The sequence below is a fragment of the Sciurus vulgaris genome (genome assembly GCF_902686455.1).
Source record: "Sciurus vulgaris genome assembly, chromosome: 15".
Taxonomy (NCBI): domain Eukaryota; kingdom Metazoa; phylum Chordata; class Mammalia; order Rodentia; family Sciuridae; genus Sciurus; species Sciurus vulgaris.
In genome coordinates, this window is record NC_136476.1 from 30,992,030 (window position 1) to 31,014,327 (window position 22,298).

Sequence of the window (22,298 nt, forward strand, 5' to 3'; positions counted from 1 at the left end):
ACAGCATCCTTTCATGCTCAAAACACTAGAAAAATAGGGATAGTGGGAACATTCTTTAACATTGTAAAGGCCATCTACGCTAAGCCCGTGGCCAATATCATTCTAAATGGCATTCCCCCTAAAAACTGGAACAAGGCAGGGATGCCCTCTTTCACCACTTCTATTCAACATCATCCTTGAAACTCAGAGCAATTAGAGAAACCAAAGAAATTAAAGGGATACGAATAGGAAAAGAAGAATGCAAACTATCCCCGTTCGCTGATGACATGATTATACATTTAGAGGAACCTGGAAATTCCACCAGGAAACTTTTAGAACTCATAAGTGAATTCAGCAAAGTAGCAGGTTACAAGATCAATGCTCATAAATCCAATGCATTTTCATACATAAGTGATGAATCTTCAGAAAGAGAAGTTAGAAAAACTACGCCATTCACAATAGCTTTGAAAAAATAAAGTACTTGGGAATCAATCTCACAAAAGAGGTGAAAGACCTCAACAATGAGAACTACAGAAAACTAAAGAAAGAAATTAAAGAAAACCTTAGAAGATGGAAAGAGCTCCCATGTTCTTGGATAGGCAGAATTTATATTGTCAAAATGGCCGTACTACCAAAAGTGCTATACAGATTCAATGCAATTCCAATTAAAATCCCAATGAAGTACCTTACAGAAATAAAGCAAGCAATCATGAAATTCTTCTGGAGGAATAAGAAACCCAGAATAGCTAAAGAAATCCTTAGCTGGAAGAGTGAAGCAGGGGGTATCTCAATACCAGAAATTCAACTACACCACAGAGCAATAGTAACAAAAACAGCATGGCACCAAAATAGACAGGTAGATCAATGGAACAGAATAGAGGGCACAGACACAAACCCAAATAAATACAATTTTCTCATACTAGACAAAGGTGCCAAAAACATGCAATGGAGAAAAGATAGCCTCTTCAACAAATGGTGCTGGGAAAACTGGAAAATCATATGCAACAGAATGAAATTAAACCCCTATCTCTCACCCTGCCCAAAACTAAACTCAAAATGGATCAAGGACCTTGGAATCAGACAGAGACCTTGCATCTTATCGAAGAAAAAGTAGGTCCAAATCTTGAACATATCAGCTTAGGATGGGACTTCCTTAACAGAACTCCCATAGCACAAGAAATAAAAGCAAGAATCAACAACTGGGATAGATTCAAACTAAAAAGATTTCTCTCAGCAAAGGAAACTATCAGTAATGTGAAGAGAATGGTGATTATCAAGAACACAAGCAACAATAGGTGTTGGCGAAGATGTGGGGAAAGAGGTACACTCATACATTGCTGATGGGTTTGCGAATTAGTGCAGCCACTCTGGAAAGCAGTGTGGAGATGCCTTAGAAAGCTTGAAATGGACCCACCATTTGACCCAGCTATCCCACTCCTTGGCCTATACCCCAAGGACTTAAAATCAGCATACTTCAGAGATACAGCCACATCAATGTTCATTGCTGCTCAATTCACCATAGCAGATTGTGGAATCAACCTAGATGTCCTTCAATTGATGAATGAATAAAGAAACTGTGGCATATATATACAATGGAATATTACTTGGCCATAAAGAATGATAAAATTATGGCATTTGCAGGCAAATGGATGAAATTGGAGGATATCATGCTAAGTGAGATAAGTCAATCTCAAAAAACCAAAGACGAAAGATCTCGCTGATAAGTGGATGATGACATATAACGGGGGGTGGGAGGGATTAGCGTTAGGGTTAGGGTTAAGTTTAGGGTTTGTGTTAAGGAGGATGGCAAGAATGGACGAAGGAAGGACTGACTGTACAGAGGGAAAAGAGGGGTGGGAAGGGTGGGGGCGAAGGAAAAAAATAACAATGAATCAAACATTACCGTATGTAAATTTATGATTACACAAATGGTATGCCTTTATTCCATGTATAAACAGAGAAACAACATGTATCCCATTTTTTTACAATAAAAAAAAAGAAAGAAACCCACCCATCTATAATCTCCTGATTCTTAAAAAGAATCAAAAACATGTTTTGGAGAATGGACAGACTCTGTGAAATGATGCTGGAGAAACTAAATATCAATATACCAAAAAATGATATGTCACTTCTATTCACAAAATATACACAAATCAACTCAAAATAGAACAAAGACCTAAAGGTAAGAGGTGAAACTAGTAAAAGAAAACAGAAGACAAACAATTCAAGACATCATTATAGGTAATGATGTTTTGGTTTTGACCCTCAAAGAAATGATATCAGAGGGAAAAATAAAACAACTGGGATCACATCAAACTAAAGTCTTCAGCACAGTCAAGAAAATAATGACCAGAATGAAGAGACAACATACAGAAGGGAGAAAATATGCACCAATTATTCATCAAAGGATTAATAACTAGCATGTATATGGAACTAAAAAACTTGACAAAAAGCAAGAAATCCATGTTAAAATAGACAAATGATCTGACTGGGCAATTTTCAAGAGAAGAAATATGAATGACCAATAATTGTATAAAAATGCTCAATATCACTAGCCATGATGGAAATGGAAATCAAACCCTCAAGGAGGTCTTTTCTCATCTAAGTTAGAATTGCTAATGCAACAAACAAAGTGCTTCCAAGGATATAAAGAAAAAAGAACTCTCAAATACCGTTTGTAGGAACTTAATCATTATGGACAATAGTATGGAGGTTCCTCAAAAACTAAAAATGAACCCACCATATGACCCAACTTTCCAACTTCTGGTTTTATATCTAAAAGAAATAAAATAAGCATACCAAAGAGATAACTGTATACACAGGTTTATTGTGGTACTAGTCACAAAATCTCAGCTATGGATTCCACCTAGATGCCTATCAAAGGATTAACTGGTACAGAACACGTGATATGCATATACAAAATGGAATATTATTCAGCCATAAAGAATCAAATTCTGTTATCTGCAACAAAATGGAACTGTAGGTTTTTAAGAAAGGTGAAATAATCCAGACCCAGAAAGTAACCCAAATTCTCTATCATAAAAAAATTTAAAAACAGAAAAGTTGATGTGACAATAGAACAGTGGTTATTAGAGATTGGGATGGAAAAGAAGAAGATGGGTAAAGGTAGATTAGTTTTGTTCAGTTCATACTTGATGGACATATTGAAATGTCATACTGAATCCCAAATATTACATACTTATAAAAATAAAATTCAAAAATCTTACTTGCTAATCATGTAAAATTAAGAAGAGTAAAATTCTAAAAAAAAATTATAGAATCAGAAACTGAAGTTTCTTCTTTCAAACAATAAATCAACATATGTATATTATGTCACGTGTACTGAGTGGATATTATAAAATAAACTGAAATACAATATCTTCTTTGCCTAGGTCAATTAATCAATAAATGTTATTGATAAGTATGGTATAGAATTAGTAAAATTTGTCAATAATAATGAAATTAAAGAAGCTCTTTGTGTTTGGAATTGTATTCTGTCTTGGAGAACTGTGTTGACATTTAATATTCATTTTGCTCCATTGGTGCTTGTTTTCTTGAGAGGGTTAACCCCTATTACTTAAAAAAAGAAAAGAGAAAAAAAAAAGAAAGAAAATCTGGATGTATTCATAACAAACTTTTTATCACAGAGGGATGTTGTTGCATAAATCTTGGCAATGTACAGCTTTATGGATGATCCTATAAATATAATCATATTTATTAATAAAAGACCTGGTCATGAGACAATGTTTGAAAACCTTTACAAACATGAGAAAATTCTAATAAACTCTGTAGAAAATTCCTGTAGCTTTGAAGTGGAAAACACTCAGAAGGGTACATCTGAACAAGTAATTATAGGAGCATTTTCAGGGAATACTAGGTAAAAGTATACAGGTAGCAAGTGAGAGGTAAATCCTTACATTTCTAAGCCATTTATTTTAGGGTATTTGAAGGTTTCTGTTTATTTGATATTAAAAATAGCAAAAAGCATCATGTGATATGGGGGAAGAAGAGAAAATATGGCCAGATCATATGTTTAGCAGACTAGTCCCAAAAACATAGTTTATCAAACACAGGATAAGAAATGATTATTTAGAGAACTTTAATTATAAAGTTCTGAATGAAATCAAGGCTGCTAAAACTGGTAATGCCTATGATGATCAAATTTACCCTTAACCAAGAGTAATACAAAAGAAGGAGATTCTCATCAATGATATTTAGAATTAAATGTGATCACTCATCTCATTTTTCTTTTGTTTTGCTTTTAAGCTATGAAAAACATCATAAATAAAAATACACCTGTCATATTTCAAGCTACAGAAATAATTTCAAATAAGTATACATAAAATCTAAAAGGTAGAATGTTTTCTACAACTTAATATAACAACTGTTTTAGAAAACTTTCCCCCATGACAAAAATTGCAAAGATATTTATTGAATTTCATAGGTATGCATGAAAGGAATATTGAGCAATAGATCATAACAGAACAAGTAGAACAACAGAGAAGAAGGTGTGGTTACAAGCAAACCTGCCTGCATGGTTAGATATGCTATTTTCAAAACTAGAGTATAACTAATTGTGATTCATTTCACAGGGCCATCATGATTAGTAGAACATTGTGAATTCCAAAATATACTACTCATCATCAGTTTTCTAAAAAATTTTTTTAGATGTTGATAGACCTTTATTTTATTCACTTATTTATATGTGGTGCTGAGAATCAAACCCAGTGCCTCACGCATCCTAGGAAAGCTCTCTACCACTGAGCCACAATCCCAGCCCTCATCATTGGTTTTTATTCTTTTTTCCATTTTTTCCAATCTAACCATGGTATTCTTGGAACCCACCATTTTACTTAAAAATTAAATTTAATTAAAATTAAATTATATGTGGAGAACTCAGATATTAATGACTAGCCATGGTCTTCATAGATGGTAAACTATATAAAGACATTTAACCCCTTTTGGACTCCATTTTTCAACATACAGTCTGAAAAAGAAAAAAAAATAATTGTAAATCACTATACATAGAAATCTTTTATGCATCACACCTGGAAATGATAAAGGCTAATATTCTACTGGACATATTTTAGTCATATGACCATATCTAACTAGAAGAAACAAAGCTAGGAAATATAGTTTAGCTGTGTTTCCCAAAAGAAGAAAAAATTGATTTGATGAAGAGCCTGCAGAGCTTGGAGTACTCTATTACAATCAATTATTCACTGTTCCCTCAGAATGAGTAATTCTAAAATACAAATTCACACATGTAACTCTTAAAAACAAAATCTTTAGTGTTGATCCTGTGTCTTCCATAATAAGTTGAAATTTCTTAACATTGCATAGAAAATCTACTAAGGTCAAGTTTCTTCTAATTTTTTAACCTCAAGTTCAGGGAATTTATGCATGCTGAGCTCCAGACATACTAAACTAAAATTTCACATATTTGCAATCTATAACCTGAAATCTGGCACACTGAATGTATTATTTCTATCAGAAATAAATTGATGTTCCAATTCATCTGACTAACTCCTATTTCTTCTTCATATCTTAATTCATAATGACCTAATTCAGCAGAGAAGTGAGAATGAATATTCTTTCCTGTTTGTACCCATACATATAACTAACATTTATACCACATCATACAACTGCTTGTGCAATGAGACAAAATGATTATTTTATGAATGTACATGTTTTCTCTTTCCTTCCTAAAACAGATTCTCAATTTATGTCTTCATTTATTTTCATTTGCTTCTGAGAATATCACCGACAAAGAATGAGTCTAGGTGTTATCATGGAATAAAATCAGAAAAATGTGAGAGAGTGTAAGATCATTAATTATACCCATGGAGAGGCTTCTGACTTTCATCTGATTCTAAGGTTTTACTCGAAATCATAAGGAGTTACTTTTATAATATATCTCTAGTTTAACATATTTCATCTAAGGAATTCAAAATTTGTTTGAATGAGATGAATCTTCATAATGCTAGCCTGAGAAAATTGGACATGTCCTATTAAACTGAGAGCAAAATGTGGTCAAATTATAATTCTCATTCTTGCAGAAAAAGTTCCTTTTATCATATTAATAGCATCTATAATAAGAACTATTACTTGAAATATTTTGTTGTGAATTATCCCTTCATGTTAGTTATAGCTCCTAGCATCTATTACCAAAGTGCAATGTTAAATTCGTATGACAGTGAAGAATAAGTATTGTTAAAATAATTGGTATAACATTCGATTCTTCTTAGGAGAAAAAAAGGTAGTTGTTTCCCTTTCTTGCCTTGGACATAACCACACTCCCAAAATGAAGAAGCTAAAGCAATTAAACATGCCCATCTCATGTATCACAAGGAATGATAAATTTGTGTGACTATTCTTCATTCTGTTTCCAATTTCTCATTTTTCCATCTAAGAATTGGAGCAATATCTAGAGTGTGAATTGAAATTAAATTGAAAAAGAAACAAGTGTTTTCTCTTGCTATGTACACACTCCAACTTCTCTAACTAATAAAATCTTACGTTGTTTACACTAAACTCAGAGCCATTATTCAAACATTTATGATTTATTGGTTAACTTACTAAATAGTTAAGATGATTAGCTAACAAGAAAATAAAAGATGCGTCAAACATTATTTCATTTATCTTTGAATTTTCTGAAGAATATTTAAGAAAATCATAGAAAATCACTACCTTAGCAACAAGTAAAATATTTGATCTGAGAAAGTAATGTGTGTAAAATACAATTTCCTATTTAGTTCTTTGATTTCTATCTTGTTAGTTTCCTCACATAAATGTGTACATGCTTTTAGATTTATGTCTATGTATTTCATGTTTGCCAATCTAATATAAGTGGCTTTGTGTTTTTAATCTCAAATTTTACTTGTTATAGGAAATTGATTGACTTTATAGTAATCATTTGTCATACAAACTAATAATTGCTTTGTTAGTTCCATTTGTTTTTTTTTTTTTTCAGATTTTCTGCTGAGGTTATTATATCTTCTGTGTTCAAAGACAGTTTTATATCTTCTTTGCCAAACAGCATACTTCTTTTTCCCTCTTCTTTTTTTCCCTATTAACTAGGAATTCTGGTACCATGTTAGAAGTGGTGGTGAGAGGAGACATTATTCTCTAGTTCTTAGTGAGAAATCTTTGAATTTCTTACCATTAGCAATGTCAGCAGCTGTAGGATTCTTTTTTTTTTTTTAATTTCATTTTTATTGTAAACAAATGGGATACATCTTGTTTCTCTGTGCATGAAGTAGAGGCATACCATTTGTGTAATCATACATTTACCTAGGATAATAGATTTTGATTCATCCTGTTATTTTTTCCCTCTCCCCCACCCCTCTGACCCCTCTTATGCCTCTACAGAGTCCCTCCTTCCTCCATTCTTGACCTCTTCCCACCCCCTATATGTGTCATCATCCGCTTATCAGCAAAATCAATTGTCCTTTGGATTTTTGAGATTGGTGTATCTCACTTAGCATGATATTCTCCAATTTCATCCATTTGCCTGCAAATGCCATAATTTTATTATTTGTTATGGCCAAGTAATATTTCATTGTATATATATACCACAGTCTCTTTATCCATTCATAAATTGAAGGACATCTAGGTTGGTTCCACAATCTGGCTATTGTGAATTGAGCAGCTATGAACATTGATGTGGCTGTATCTCTGAAGTATGCTGATTTTAAGTCCTTGGGGTGTAGGCCAAGGAGTGGGATAGCTGGGTCAAAGGGTGGTTCCATTCCAAGCTTTCTAAGGAATCTCCACACTGCTTTCCAGAGTGGCTGCACTTATTTGCAGCCCCACCAGCAATGTATGAATGTACATTTTTTCCCCACATCCTCGCCAACACCTATTGTTGCGTGTATTCTTGATAGTCGCCATTCTAATTGGGGTGAGATGGAATCTTAGGCTAGTTGTGATTTGCATTTCTCTTATTACTAAAGATGCTGAACATTTTTTCATATGTTTGTTGATTGTTTGTAGATCTTCTTCTGTGAAGTGTCTGTTCATATCTTTAGCCCATTTGTTGATTGGGTTATTTGTATTCTTGGTGTAGAGTTTTTTTGAGTTCTTTATAGATTCTGGAAATTAGTGCTCTATCTGAAGTATGAGAGGCAAAGATTTTTCTCCCACTCTGTAGGTTCCCTCTTCACATTACTGATAGTTTCCTTTGCTGAGAGAAAGCTATTCAGTTTTAATCTATCCCAGTTATTGATTCTTGCTTTTATTTCTTGTGCTATGGGAGTCCTGTTAAGGAAGACAGATCCTAAGCCAAAAAGTTGAAGATTTGGACCTACTTTTTCCTCTATAAGATGCAGGGTCTCTGTCTGATTCTGAGGTCCTTGATCCATTTTGAATTGATTTTGTGCAGGGTGAGAGATAGGGTTTAGTTTCATTCTGCTGCATATGGATTTCCACTTTTCCCAGCACCATTTGTTGAAGAGGCTATCTTTTCTCCATTACATATTTTTGGCACCTTTGTCTAGCATGAGAAAATTGTATTGATTTGGGTTTGTGTCCATGTCCTCTATTCTGTACCATTGATCTACCTGTCTATTTTGGTGCCATGCTGTTTTTGTTACTACTGCTCGGTAGTATAGTTGAAGTTCTGGTATTGCGATACCCTCTGCTTCACTCTTCCTGCTAAGGATTGCTTTAGCTATTCTGGGTTTCTTATTCTTCCAGAAGAATTTCATGATTGCTTGCTCTATTTCTGTAAGGTACTTCATTGGGATTTTAATTGGAATTGCATTGAATCTGTATAGCACTTTTGGTAGTATGGCCATTTTGACAATATTAATTCTGCCTATCCAAGAACATGGGAGATCTTTCCATCTTCTAAGGTTTTCTTTAACTTCTTTCTTTAGTGTTCTGTAGTTCTCATTGTAGAGGCCTTTCACCTCTTTTGTGAGACTGATTCCCAAGTATTTTATTTTTTCAAAGTTATTGTGAATGGGCTAGTTTTCCTAAATTCTCTTTCTGAAGATTCATCACTTAAGTATAAAAATTCATTGGATTTATGAGCATTAATGTTACATCCTGTTACTTTACTGAATTCACTTATGAATTCTAAAAACTTTCTGATGAAATTTTCTGGTTCCTCTAAATATATAATCATGTCATCAGACAATAGGGATAGTTTGCGTTCTTCTTTTCCTATTCGTATCTCTTTAATTTAACAGGTCTGTCTATTTGCTCTGACTAGAGTTTTGAGGAAAATGTTGAATAGAAGTGGTGAAAGAGGGCATCCCTACCTCGTTCCAGTTTTTAGGGAGAATGCTTTCAATTTTTCACCATTTAGAATATTGGTCATGGGCTTAGCATAGATGGCCTTTACAATGTTAAGGAATGTTCCCACTATCCCTATTTTGTCTAGTGTTTTGAGCATGAAGGGGTGCTGTGTGTTATCAAATGCTTTTTCTGCATCTGTCAAAATAATCATGTGATTCTTCACTTTAAATCTGTTGATATGGTGAATGACATTTATTGATTTCCGGATGTTGAACCAACCTTCCATCCCTGGGATAAAACCCACTTGATCAAGGTGCACTATCTTTTAAATATATTTTTGTATGCAATTTCTAGAATTTTGTTGAGAATTTTTGCATCAATGTTCATTAAGGATATTGGTCTGAAATTTTATTTCCTCCATGTGCCTCTGGTTTATGTATCAGGGTGGTATTGGGTTCATAGAATGAGTTTGGGAGGGTTTCCTCCTCTTCTATTTCATGGAATACTTTGAGGAGTATTGGAATGAGCTCTTCTTTAAAGGTTTTGTAGAACTCGGCTGAGAACCCACCTGGTCCCGGACTTTTCTTTGTTGGTAGGCTTTTGATGACTTCTTCTATTTCATTACTTGAAATTGATCTATTTAAATTGTGTATGTCCTCCTCGTTCAGTTTAGGTAATTCATATGTCTCTAGAAACTTGTTGATGTCTTCGAGATTTTCTATTTTGTTGGAGTATAGATTTTCAAAATAGCTTCTAATTATGTTCTGTATTTCAATCGTGTCTGTTGTGATATTTCCTTGTTGATTCCGAATTTTAGTGATTTGGGTTTTCTCTCTCCTCTTTTTTAGTGTGACTAAGGGTTTATCAACTTTGTTTATTTTTACAAAGAACCAACTATTTATTTTGTCAATTTTTTTGATTATTTCTTTTGTTTCAATTTCATTGATTTCAGCTCTGATTTTAACTATTTCCTGTCTTCTACTACTTTTGGTGTTGGTCTGTTCTTTTTCTAGGGATTTGAGCTCTAGTGTTAGGTCATTTATTTGTTGATTTTTTCTTCTTTTATTGAATGCACTTCATGAAATAAATTTTCCTCTAAGAACTGCTTTCATAGTGTCCCAGAGATTTTGATATTTTTTTCTTTGTTCTCACTTACCTCTAAGAATTTTTTAAATTTCCTTCCTGATATCTTCTGTTATCCATTCATTAAAGAATAGTGTATTATTTAAGCTCCAGGTGTTGGAATAGTTTCTGTTTTATACTCTGTCAGTTATTTCTAATTTCAATCCATTATAATCTGATAGAATACAAGGTATTATCTCTATCTTCTTGTATTTGGTAACAGTAGCTTTGTGATATAATATATGGTCTATTTTAAAGAAGGATTCATGTGCTGCTGAGAAGGAAGTGTATTCGCTCTTCGTTGGATGGTATATTCTATAAATTTCCGTTAAGTCCAAATTATTGATTGTGTTATTGAGATCTATGGTTTCTTTGTTCAATTTTTGTTTGGAAGATCTGTCCAAAGGTGAGAGAGGTGTGTTAAAATCACCTAGTATTATTGTGTTGTGGTCTATTTGATTTCTGGCATTGAGAAGGATTTGTTCGACATATATGGATGAGCCACTGGGGCATAGATATTTATGATTGTTATGTCTTGCTGGTTTGTTTCCTTTAAGCAGTGTGAAATGTCCTTCTTTATCCCTTCTGTCTAACTTTGTCTTGAAGTCCACATTATCTGATATGAGGATAGATACTCTGGCTTTTTTGCTGAGTCCATGTGCATCATACGTTTTTCCTTTCCTTTCACCTTTAGTCTGTGGGTATCTCTTTCTATGCAATCAGTCACTTGCAGGCAGCAAATTGTTGGATCTTTCTTTTTAATCCAATCTGCCAGTCTATGTCTTTTGAGTGATGAGTTCAGGTCATTAATATTCAGGGTTATTATTGAGATATGATTTCTATTCCGGGTAATTTTGGCTCATTTTTTTTTTTTTTGACATGACTTGATTTCTCCTCTGTTTGGTTGTTCCTTAAGGGTAGTTCCTCCCTTTGCTTATTTACATCAGTTTTTTTTCATCTCTTCCTCAGGGAATATTTTGCTGAGAATGTTCTATAATTCTGACTTTCTTTTTGTAAATTCTTTAGCTCTTGTTTATCATGGAAGGGTTTTATTTCATCATCAAATCTGAAAGTAAGTTTTGCTGGGTATAAGATTCTTTGTTGGCATCTATTTTCTTTCAGAGCTTGAAGAATGTTGTTCCAGGCCCTTCTAGCTTTTAGGGTCTGGGTTGAAAAATCTGCTGATATCCGTATTGGTTTCCCTGAATGTAACCTGATTCTTTTCTCTCACAGCCTTTAAAATTCTGCCTTTATTTTATATGTTAGGTATTTTCATAATAATGTGCCTTTGTGTGGGTCTATTGTAATTTTGTGCTTTTGGATTCCTATAAGCCTCTTATACTTGATTTTTCATTTCATTCTTCAGATGTGGGAAATTTTCTGATATTATTTCATTGACTAGATTTTCACTCCTTTGGTTTTTTTCTCTAAGCCTTCCTCAATCCCAATAATTCTTAAATTTGGCCTTTTCATGATATCCCATAGTTCTTGTAGATTCTGTTCATGATTTCATACTATCTTCTCTGTTTGGTCAACTTTGTTTTCAAGATTAAATATTTTGTCTTCAATATCTGAGGTTCTGAATTCCAGGTGTTCTATCCTATTGATTATGCTTTCTATGGAGTTTTTAACTTGGTCAAGGATTTCTGTTTGGTGTTTTTCAGTATCTCTAACTCTTTATTGAAATGATCTTTTGCTTCCTGTATTTGCTCTTTTAACTGTTGATTGGTGCAGTCATTCAATGCCTGCATTTGCCCTTTCATCTCATCCTTCAATGCCTGAATTTGCTCTTTCGTCTCCTTGTTTGCTTCCCTGATCATTTTGATTATGTACATTATGAACTCCCTTTCTTATATTTCTTCTGTCATGCTTTCATTGGATGTTTTTGCTATACCATTTAGGTTTGTTTGGAACATTTTCTTCCCTTGTTTTCTCATGTTATTCAGGTATCTACCCCTCTAGTAGTGAAACTCTGAGATATTGCAGATTTCCTGTATTGACTAATATTGTCTCTGTAGATTTCCAATAACTCACCTCTTAGCCTTCAGTAGCCTGAAGTCTTGGAGGAACTTGATAATGGGTGCTCCACCAGGAAGCTGGCCTTCTAGGGCTGGTGCCCTCAGGTGGGGTATATTCCCTGGTGGCTCTGAGTTGGTCCTGAGTCTCTAGGTAACTCCTCTTCTTGGCTCCTGGGTCTTGTCAAAGGTCTCTAGCCTTCTGTAGGTGTTTCAGGAAGGGAGTTGCCCTTCCAATGATGATGGCCACACCCTCAGGAGTAATTAAAAATGCCTGCACCAGCCTATAAAGAAGCCTCTGGCTAACTCTGTGATGGTGACAAACCTTGGTGGGTGGTTGGGCGGGGTTGTTTAGTGATGGTGTCTGTCTTTGGTCTGGTGGTTGGGCGGGTTGGCTACCCCACCACCCAGCTCCGCAAGGCAGGTGGGTTGGGTGCCTGCCTGCTTCCTCTGCAATGCAAGTGGCCTGACTTGCCCGCCCGCTCACTCTGCGACTGCAAACAACCAGTGATGGCACCAACCTAGCTACAGGAGTCAGGCGGAGTCGCTGTCCTTGGCCTGCCTGCTTGGCAGGTTAGGTGCCCGCCACCTACCTCCACATTGTAGGTGGTCTGACTCACCCGCCAGCTCGCGCAGGGACTGCGACCAACCAGTGATGGCACCAAGCTAGGTGCAAGGGTCAGGCGGGGTCACTCAGTTATCAGCCGTAGGATTCTTGTAGATATTTTTTTATCAAGCAGAGGAAATTTCCTATAGTTTTAGTTTACTGAGAATTTTCATCATTGAGGACTTTTGTGTTTTATAAAATGCTTTTTATTCATCAATTGATACATGAATTTTCTTCTATAGGGAGTTGATGTGACTGGTTCATTGATTTTTCAAATGTTTGCCTGCCTTATATACCTGAGATAAATTTGATTTGGTTTTGATGTATAATTCTTTTTATACAGCTTTTGATTTTATTTCTTCATAATTTCCGGTTTTCAATTCCTTTAAATTTTTTTCAAATCTCATTGTTTCATTTTTTTTTTTTTTTGCCTACTAGGATTTAACTTTTACTTATTTTTCTAGTTTTCTAAGATGGCAACATATGTTTTTAAATTATATATCTCCTCTAACATACACATTCAGTTATGTAAAATTCCTCATGATTTTTGTGTTTACTGTATTATATAGATTTTCGTAAATTGAATTTTTATGTTTATTTAATTCACAATATTTTAACTTATTTTAAAATTTCTTCTTTGACCTGTGCCTTATTTGGAAATAGTTTATTCTGTGTGCATTTTGGTATTTTTCCACCTGTTTTTCTGTTAATGGTTGCTAGTTTAATTCCACAGTGCCTTGAGTGCATACATTGTGTGATTTACATTCCTCTGACTTTAGTATGATAGTTTTTATGTCCTGGAATACAAGTGTGTCTTAGAGAATGCTCAATGTGAGCTAGAGAAAAATTGTATAATCTACTGTCCTTGGATGGATTAGTCAACAGATGCCAATTAGAACTGGTTGTTTTATAGTGCTGTTGAATTCAATTATGTTTTATTAATTTTCTGTCTTCTGTATCTGTCCTTAAGTAAGAGTTTGTATCTCTAACTATAATGGTGGATTGTTCTATTTCTCTTTGCATTTCTCTCAACTTTTTTTCCAGTTATCTGATGCTCCATTGTTAGGCAGGTGTACATTAAGGACTATTAAGTATTCTTATAGAATTGACACCATTATCGCTATTTAATGTCCCTTTTTTCCCTCATGATTTTTCTTGCTCTGAAGGTTGCTATGTCTAAAACTATTACATCCTTTTTCTTATTGTGTTAGCATGACATATCTGCATATCTTTACCATTTATCTACATTGTGTTTATATTTAAAGTGGTTTCTTTTCACAGGCAGCAGACAATATCTGTTTAAACTGGTGCATTTAGTCCATTAAAAATCAAAGTGATTATTGAAATAGTTGAATTAGTAGTCAACATATTTGTCACTCCTAATTTTCAAATTGCTGCCTTTGTTCTTTGCCCTGTTTTTTGTCTTCCTTACTTTTTCTGCCTTTTGAGATTTCAACCATGTATGTTTCTAATGTTTCCAATTTTCCCCTCTTTTAGCATACCTTTGATATTATTGACACTTCTCTTGTTTGTACCTTGATTTTCACTTTTCTTTTAGTAATTGCATTGGAGTTTGAAGTTTTCATTTATAACTTATCCAAGTCCCCATTTGCCACATCCTGTATGGTTGTTAATTCAGGTTTCCAGACAGGGTGGTGAGGAGATGCAGAAAACACAAGGCACAAAAATAGAGAAAAGCTGGGTGGGTGGCGGATCACTAAACCTTGATAGTTTACCACAAGCAAGCTCAGCACTTTTATTATATAGGTTTAAACATCAAAAGGATTTACTGTAAGAAAGTTCTTCAAAGTAAACAGAACCAATGTCATGAGTGTAAACAGCCTGATTATGATTATCACCTTGTGCCCTAACTTTCTATCTCTGAGCAACTGGTGTCTGAACCTCAAGTTTAAGAACTGAATAACTCCATGGCTGGCACAGAACCTCCTGTTGAACAGGGCATTACCATAGCAACCGGGAAGTCTCAAATAGATGCTTCTACTCAGAGAGCTCCCAAGAGAGGCATCACCTCTGTCACAGGACAGTTCAAGACCCATAATTCACTTGCAGCTTTCAACACATAATCATACGATACTATATCAGTTAGTGTGTAATGTAACTTGTAGTAACAAACTAATCCCAATTCCTCTCTCTTATTGCTTCTGTCCTTCATTCCACTTATGTGTAACCAAGTATGACTAAAAATAAGCATGCATTTCTTTCTCTCTCTATTCATCATCAAGTATATTATTTAATTTATTATTATTTCAAACAAACATCTCTTAGATCAATTAAGAACGAGGAAAAATGAAAGTTTTTATTTTACCTACACTCATTCCTTTTGATCTTTCATTTCTTTATGTAGATCTGAGTTCCTGACCTATGTCATTTTCTTTTTCTCTCAGGTACTCCTTTAAACATTGTGTTTATTTTGTTTTGTTTTGCTTAAAAGGCTGGTTTACTGGCAATAAAATCCATCCTACATTTTTTTTTTTCATCTGAGAATGTCTATTTCTCCTTTATTTTTAAAGACTAATTTTTTCAGAGTACAGAATTGTAGCTTTGTAGGTTTGTATTCTCTTTCCTCATGTAAATATTTCATTTCACTCTTTTTGGTAACACAGTTTGTGAGAAGTCAGATAAAATTCTTATTTTGCTTCTCTTTATATAAGTATTTATCTTCACACCAGTCTCTTTCAAGCTTCATTTTGAGTCCTTGATTTTATGCAATTTACTATGACATGCTTAGGGTATTTGTTTATTTACTTATTTATTTATCCTTCTAGGTATTCTCTCCGCTTCTGTTTTAGTGTCTGACTATAATTTGGAAAAGTTCTCATTATTCCTTTTCTGCTTTTCTCCATTCTTCTTCTGGCAACCTTTGTGGTTGTCCATAGTTCTTAAGTATGCTGTTGTCTGCTTGTTTTCCCCAAGTCTTGGTCTATTTATTTTTCAGTCTTGGAAGCTTTTATTGTGATGTCCTGAAGCTCAACGATTTTTTTTTCTTCAACCAATGTCAGCCTACTAATGAGCCCATCAAAGGCATTCCTCCTTTCTGTTCCAGTCTTTTAAATGCTAATATTGAAATTTTTATTTTCTTGATATTGCCATCTCTCTATTTGTATTCCCTATCTGCTCCTTATGTTCTTCTATGTCATTTTATATTTGAAATATATCTCATCGTATTACTGATGGTTATTTATAATTTTTGGTCTGATAATTCCAATGTCACTGACTTACCTGATTTTGATTGTCATTCATATTCACTCTGTTTAAGTTAGTTTTGTTTTGTTGTTGTTGTTGGTTGGTTGGTTGGTATGGGGGATTTAACCCAGGGTGCTTAACTACTGAGCCACATCTAGCCATTTTTAATTTTTATTTTGAGACAGGGTCTCGCTAAGGTGCTTAGGGTCTCACTAAATTGATGAGGTGGCTTTGAACTTTTAACCCTCCTGCCTCAGCCTCCTGAGCTACTGGGATTATGGGTGTGTGCTACTACACCTGGTTCTTCAAGTTGTAATTTTTACTTTTAGTATGTCCTGTGATTTTTTTTTTAATCCAGTCATGGCATCCTATATGAAATGTACTCTGGTAAATAGGACTTTAAAAAGACAGAGGTAAGTTTTGGGGGAGGAACGAGGAAAGCATCTCACATTTCTATGACTGGGTCTCACTCAGTCTTTTAGTGAATTGGGTGTGAACTTCTCTAGGACTTCTCAGTCTTAGCCATCCTCCCTTAGGTGGGACAAAGCAGATGTGGTAGACTGGAGTTTGATATCCCCCCTCATGGAATGTGAAAGCCAGCTGGAGTTGAGATTTTTCTCTTTTCCAAGGCAGAATGGGGGCTAATAAAACCTCAGCAGGATAAGCTCTGGCAAAATAGTTTCTCCTGAAAAAAATCTGGTGTTTTTCAAAATAGGTACTTCTCCCCACTTCCCCTGCTGGAAACACAAAGGGAATTCTCTTCAAGATTCACTATGAGGACTTAGTAGAATTTCTGGAGGGAAAACCCACAAAAGTGTGAGGAACTTTCTGTTTTAGCATCTAATAATGCAAAATTGTCTAGACTGAAACTTTATTAGGATTACTGCCTCTCTAGCACTGCTTCCCATCAAGGTTTCAGTTGGTGGATTTCCATTCCAATAAGTTTGTGATTCTCTGTACTTAGCTGACTTTTAAATTTGTGGGGCTGTGTGATAGCAGAGATACTTCTCTGACAGATTTAGGAATTATTTATTTTCAGTTTGTTATGCTCTTTACTAGTTGCCTGGCCAAAGTGCAACCTCTAAGCTCTTTACATGCCAGAACAGAAAGTAGAAGTCCAAAACTTCATTTTCTCTTCACACAATTCTCACCACAAGTTTTGATGGACAGAAGTAATCAAATATAAGCATTTAGTATGTATATGTGTATGTGTGTGTGTGTGTGTGTGTATTTACATATGCATGCATATGTATGTATATATGTATAAATATGTATACTTTGTGCATGCACACCCATAAACTTTAATAAATTACTTTCACCAGTGGAAGCCATTCTATATATGTAGCTACAATGCATAGTTTTCCTGTTAAATTGCAAAAAAGGTGTTTGAGGACATGGATGTCATCATAAATCCATGTCCTAGTGTGGCAATAATGGAGCACATGCTTAGGTTGGTTACTTAGAGTTTAGTTAACCATCCTTACAGAAATTATTTTTTTACAAATATAAAAATACGTTTCTTTTTCTTTTTTCATTTGTGACTGATTTATTCTTAATTTCTTGGAGAAACACAAATTCTTGGACAGTAATAATATTTATGGGTTTAAGGTCCACAGATCTTTGGAGATTTAATTATTGAGAGCTTAGTTTGTATGAAGATACTTATATAAAAATTGTCACCATCTTAATGATTTCTTGACAATGAGTAGAAACCAAAAATCCTTTCATGTTTACTTTATGTATCATGAAAAACCATAAAGTCAGGAAGTAGAGAGCAACAATACTCCTAGTGAGAATTTTCAGGACTTAAAAATTAAATGAATCTAAGAAGGGGCTAGATCAATAACTGTGATCTAAATTCTCCTTAAATGATAAGGAAATTAAAAAGTAAACACTTTAAGATAAAATTTTTGACTGCATTTGATCTAAAATTCTCTTAGTTGATAAATTTAGAAAATGTTTGTTTTTAGTACTTTCTATACAAATGCTTTTTGTGATATTGTACAATTCTGACATCATAATAGTATATTGCATTTTTAAGATTAGAAGAAAATGGAAAACAGTAAGAAGATAATTATCATATCTTTCCTTTTGATCAAGAACCAATTAACATAATTGCCATTGAAAATCCAAAAGCATTTCATGTACTGAGAGTTTTCATAAATGTCAAATTATCAGTATCAGGAAAGTGTGCATATCTAAATTAGTTTCTATTTTAAATGATGAATTCATATCTTACATGAGTTTCACATTGCTTAAAATATCTGACATTATTTGCTAATGTACCCCATAAAAGTCTTTAATACAGAGATATAAGGTCGATTGATGATGTACATTTGGAGAGATTTTTGCTAACAGTTTTGCTTGTGTAATCTTTCCAAATATTTGGGCTTTACTAGCTGTCACTTAACTAAAGACTTTTGTGCAAATACAATATGGTAACAACTAAATATTACTGAACATAAATGATTTTCTGTATCATGGACATAGTGCTTGTTTACACATTGTTAATAGTTATGTGCTGCTTACAAAGGAAGTTAGATAAGATCTAAATGAAGATTTTTGTTTAAAATAGATGGATAAAAGCCATAAAACTCACAAGGAAAAGCAATCTGGACATTACTGAGTTTGAAACTGCTTTACAAAAAAATTTAGAGAACATAAGAGTATAATATAAATCAGAAGACTTTATTCACTACTATTAAAATACTGTTATATCTATAAGTTCAGAAAGTTCTAACTCTTGTAGATTTGTTCTCTTTAAAAAAAAAAAAAAAAAAAAAAGGATGCCATAGAACTGGGTTAATTGTTCTACTAAATTTTGCACAGGACTAAGTGTTTCATTATTGTTGGGCTGTTATGGGGCACAACTTAAGAACAGACCGATCACCACTGAGAAGTCCAAATTTGAGAGTCTTTATTAGGCTGGCCAGCTGACTGTCTCACACAATGCCCCCCAAAAATGGTTATTTGGAGAACAGCCCTGACCATAGGGTTGTGGGGGTTCTTATACCAAAAATCACATCAATAATAAGTGTCTGTTGCTATGATTAAAAATTACAAACTAACATCATTAGATCATCAAAATAGGGAGGAGTGGATCAAAATGACCCTTACCTAGGTACAAAATAAAAACTGGTTACTAACATCTTCACATGGTACATGGTTTAGAAGCAGTAGGAATCAAAAGAGAGCAATTTTTCTTTTTGTAGGAATTGTCCTTCTGTATTGTTAAACATTTCACATTAAGTAACTGATGATGGGTACAGAGGTGGGGTGTTCCCATGGGAGAAGCTTATTGCCTACATAACATGGAGTCTCAGAGCAAAATGGAGTCTGTTTAGTCATTTCCCTTAGAGTCGCCTACAACATTCTCATGGAGTCAGAATTGTCAGTCCATCACAGGGCCCAGTTTAAAAGTAGATCTAAAAATAGCATGGAATTCTGCCTGCCTGGTGGTACTAACCAGTAATCACAGTGGCTAGGGAGGCTGAGGCAGGAGTATTGAAAGTTCAAATTCAGCCTCAGCAATGGAGAGGTGCTAAGCAATTCAGTGAGATCCTGTTTCTAAATAAAATACAAAATAGGGCTGGGGATGTGGTTCAGTGGTTGAATGCCCCTGTGTTCAATCTCTGGTACACAATTTTTAAAAAATAGCATGAAATTCCACTGTTCACTTGAATGACATTCCAGTATCAGTGTTAATAATTTCATTTGAAAAAAGACACAGTATTTACTAAAGTTGTTTTTTATGTGTGTTTATTTTCTCTTATAGTTACTCTTTAGGTAGTTCTAAGCTGCCCCCCGCCGCCCCCAGAAAAGTACAATTAGTAAAAATTAATGTGGTTAACTATGTGAACACTGGTGATTTAATATTAGCATGTTCCTTTTTGACAGACAAATAGATATTTCAGCAAATAGGACATTTGAATGCACTTTATTTCTATTATAGTTGTATGAAAATTTAATACTTACGACTACACTTTGCCTCTTCACTATTGTGTGTGTAAGTGTGTATGCCGTACTAATGATGGAACCCAGAACTTGGCTCATGCAAGTTGGCAAGTACTCTACCACTGAGCTCCAACATCAGACCTTTCCTCTTCACTACTAATTATACCAATTAATTTTCTTTTACTCTTTGTTTCCTTGGTTTTGCAATTTTCCCTGGTGGAGTGGAACAGGACACTGAGTCTCCTAGCAGGTTACCAAACATTGTTTGTATTCAGTGAAGATCTTAAATGGAAAAATATTTCTCAGAAGCAGTCAAGAAGGAACAGACTGAGATCCTAGGTTGCTTGATGGCTAGGAACATATCTTACAGTTTCAAGCATTGAATGTGACAGAAAGCCAATGTTTAATAAATATTTTTATAATTGGATTTTTAAGTGCTCAGGAAATTATTTAATGGAATTGTAAGGTGAAAGTCTATTGATACTATAATCTGACCTGGATAATTGCATTGTAACTTAAGTGATCATAAATCCCACAATCTCCATAGTATATTTTCTGCCTAACTCAAATATTCACCATTGTTATGTCTGATATAGCCAGTAGCAGCAGCAGTGAACTGTCCTTGTGTGGTTCATGAAGCTGCATAAGACATAAACTTGACTGGTCTCATCCTTCTACTTGCACGTCAAAGAATACAAAGACCTGCTGATCAACAAAGAAATCAAACACTTTTTCCCCTTAGTCCAAAGTACAATATCTAGTCTCTCAGATCTTAAATCAATGATAACAAAGAAAACAATATATTTTGTATTACAAACATATTCTGTAGAGTTAGAAAAACAATTTATTTAGGACTATGAGAGACAGAAATGATGAAGAATTTCATGTAAATGTTAATTCAAGAAAACTGAATAAAAGTTGATAGTTTTTTTGTTTTTTTTTGTGAAGCATTTGACAATTCAATGGTAATATGGTTATACAAGGGTAAGATAAAGAAGGCAACATTACTTAGAGGAAGAGAAAGTAAGTCAATATTTAAGTGTTTACTTTTATGAACCTGATACTGTGCTAGCTGTTTTGAGATATATTAGTTCATCCCTACTGCTATTAACAATGTCAGAACAGTATTGATACCTTAATCTAGATTGAAAAATGATATTTGAGAACATTGCTTGCTGAGGGAAGTATGACTAGTAAGTGGTAAAGTCATGAATTTTATTCAGGCAATCCCTTTGAATTTCAAATTAAACTTTTTCACCAAGAATGTGAACATCAGAAAACTTCATCTTAGGAAAAATTCATCATAGGTGAAATAAGAGAAGTGGAGTAAATATGACTATACTTCTAGAATATAAGCTGCATGAGTTCACAGAGTCAACATTTATTGTGCTCCTTATTTCTTGGGTGGATCTAGATTTCCATCTGGTGTCACTGTCCTCATACCTAAAGAAATTCCTTTAACATTTCCTGTACAGAAGTGTGCTGGTGATATGTTCTTTCAGCCACTGTATGACTGAAGTATTTTTATTTCACTTTTTTTTCTGTTTTGGTGGTTTATACTCTTTATTTCGAGATAATTCTAGATTCATATGCAGTTATAAGAAATAATTAATAGAAATCACATGTACTCCTTACCATATTTCCCCAGAGAGAACATCTTGCAAAATTATAAAACAATATCACAAACAAGAAATTGAAACTTATACCACATATTAATAATGATCTTATTTGGATTTCACCAGTTTTATGTACCTTTGTGCATGCACATGTGTGCATGTGTGTGTGCATGCACATGTATATATTTAGCTCTGTGCAATCGCGTTCATGTGTAGGATTGTGTTTCCACTTCCACAGACAAGGTATGGAACTATAGTTCCATCACTAGAAGTTTTCTCCCATCAGCTTTTTATAATCACCTCCAAACCCCTCCCACCCGGGCCCTCCATAAAACCTGACAACCATTATTTTGTTTACCATTTCTATAATTTTGTAATTTTAAGAATGCTCTACAAGTGAACTCACATAGTACTTTATGTTTCTAGGTTCTTTTTTCACTCAGAATGCCTTTGAGATTCATCCAAGTCTTTGACTACATCCATAGCTTACTCCTCTTCTATTGCTGAGTAGCATGGATTTATTATAGTGTGCTTAACCACTCCCTCATTATCAATATC